Here is a 2,824-nt window from a genome sequence, read left to right as displayed (position 1 = left end):
TTTCAGAGCTTGAAATAGGCCTGTTGAGTTGGCTTCGTTCTTCTTGGTTCAGTGTGGGTATGTTAATATTGGCTAGGAATTCATCCATTTCATCTAGATTCTCAAATTTGTTGGCATAAAGGTTTGAGAAGTATTCCCTCATGATATTCTGGATCTTGGTAAATTCTGTCGTGATATTACCCTTTTCATCTGTGATTTTGTTTATTTCGATATACTCTCTTCTTTTTTTGGTAAGATTTGCTAAGGGCTTGTCAATTTTGTTAATTCTTTCAACGAACCAGCTCCTTGTTTTGTTGATTCTTTCTATAGTTTTTTTGGATTCCAAATCATTTAATTCTTCTTTGATTTTAATAACTTGCATTCTTCTACTGGGATTAGGGTTTGTTTGTTGTTCTTTTTAGAAGAGCTTAAGGTGAGACATTAACTTGTTGGTTTGCAATTTTTCCAACTTGTTGTTGTAGGCACTCAGCGCTATAAATTGTCCTCTGAGTACTGCCTTTGCAGTGTCCCAGAGGAGTTCGTATTTTGTGTGCTCCTTACTGTTAAATTTCATAAACTGTTGGATTTCTGTTCTGATCTCTTCGATGACCCATTGGTGATTCAACAATATGTTGTTCAGTCTCCATGAGTTACAGGGTTTTCGTTGGTGGAGATGTGTGTTCAGTTCCAATTTGATGCCTTTGTGGTCTGAGAGTGTGCATGGCATAATTTCAGTGTTTCTGAATCTGACAAGGTTTGTTTTATGGCCTAAGATGTGATCTATTTTGGAAAATGTTCCATGTGCTGCTGAGAAGAACGTATATTGTGTTGTTGCTGGGTGGACTATTCTGCAGATGTCTGTTAGGTCTAGTTGGTCTATATAGTTGTTCAGTTCTAAGGTTTCTCTGTTGAGTTTTTGCCTTGTTGATCTGTCCATAGGTGAGAGTGGTGTGTTAAGTCACCGCCAATCACTGTATTTTGATCTATGTATGGTTTCACTGTAAGTAAAGTTTGCTTGATGAAGTTTGGGCCTCCGTGATTGGGTGTGTAAATAATTAGGATCGTTATGTCTTCCTGGAGGAAAGATCCCTTTACTAGTATGTAGTAACCTTCTTTGTCTTTTCTTACTAATTTTAGTTTGAAGTCTATTTTATCTGATATGAGGATGGCAACTCCAGCCTGTTTATGGGGCCGTTGGCTTGATAGTTCATTCCAACCTCTCACTTTCAAAAGATGATTGTTTTTTTGGGTAAGATGTGTCTCTTGAAGACAGCAGAACTATGGCTCTTGCTTTTTGATCCAACTAGAGAACCTATGCCATTTAATTGGAGAGTTAAGTCCATTGATATTGAGAGTTAGGATTGAGAAATATTTATTAGTTCCTACCATTTTTAAAAGCTTTTATTAGGGCCTGTGTCTTGACAGTTCTTGTCTTCCTAAGATGGTATGCTGTTTAGGTGCCATTTCTTTCCCTATATTGCATTTATTTTGGTTTTCTATGTATAGGACATCTTTCAGAATTCTCTGTAGTGTTGGTTTTGTTGCGACATATTGTTGCAGCTTTTCCCTGGAATGGAATGTTTTTATTGTTCCCTCAGTTATGAATGAGAGCTTAGCTGGGTACAGTATTCTTGGTTGGTAGTTATTTGACTTAAGGGCATGACATATATGCTTCCAGTCACTTCTTGCTTGCATGGTCTCTGCTGAGAAATCTGGGGTTATTCTGATTGGTTTGCCTTTATAGATTACTGATCCCTTTTCCCTGGCTGCTTTAGGATGTTTTCTTTCGTTTCTATTGATCGAGTTTGGATTACGATGTGGCAGTGGGATGTTCTTTCTGGTCAGCTCTGTGTGGGGTTCTAAAAGGATCTTGTATCTGAATGGGCCTGCCCTTCTGGATATTTGGGAAATTCTCTGTGATGATTCCCTGAAGTATATTTCCAATACCATTGACCTCTTTCTCCAGGCCTTTCTCAATACCAATTAGCCTTAAATTAGGCTTCCTAATTGTATCTTGGACCTCCTGAAGCGCTCTCTCATATTTCCTAGATTTGGATTGACTCATTTTCTGTTCTTTCTCTATAATAACTAAATTATCTTCAGCCCCGGAAATTCTCTCCTCTGCATTGTCTAACCTGCTATCAAAACTATATACTTTATTTTTCATCTCCCTTGCTTCTAATTGCTCATTTTTGATGCCTTGCATCTCTTGTTTTAGATCATGTGTGGATTTGTTTGGCTCCTTGATTTCCATTTGAGTGGTTAGCTCAGTAACTTTGTTTTCTTTGGACCTTTGGTGGAGTTCGGTCACCTTTTTATTTGTGGATTCTATGAATTCATCCATCTTTCTTTGAAAAACCTGTATTATGGCCTCCTTTATGGCTTCTTCTTTTTCACTTATCACCTTCTTAATGGTTTCCTCTTGTTTAGCTATGGCTTCCTCCATTATCTCTTTCTTTATATTTTTACATTTTTCATTAATGATGTTTATCAATTGCATTTGTGTAGCACTTGGAAAACTATCCTCTAGGTTTGCCAGTGACTGTTCCATTGTCTGTTTACATTGGGTGGGGGATGTTGTTTCTTGATTTGACATTTTTCTTGAGTTTCTTGTTCTGCCCATTTGAAAATGGGAGCAAGATTAATACAAAATACGATCATAGTTTTTCAGATATAACCAACCTAGACCTCTGTATCTGGCAGACAGTACATGTTCACAATTTTTGATTGCTGTTATCACTGTTTCTTTTTGTGCACTTACAGACCAGTCTAATACAACCACTGATAAGCGATTTATACCCAAAACAATAAGCCTCTCAATCCAATCTCTATTGTCTTTAATTCC

The sequence above is a fragment of the Megascapheus bottae genome, unplaced genomic scaffold (assembly GCF_031878675.1).
Source record: "Megascapheus bottae isolate mThoBot1 unplaced genomic scaffold, mThoBot2.hap1 HAP1_SCAFFOLD_37, whole genome shotgun sequence".
Classification (NCBI taxonomy): domain Eukaryota; kingdom Metazoa; phylum Chordata; class Mammalia; order Rodentia; family Geomyidae; genus Megascapheus; species Megascapheus bottae.
The sequence above is the reverse complement of the archived record's forward strand: the minus strand, read 5'-3'. Positions refer to the sequence as shown.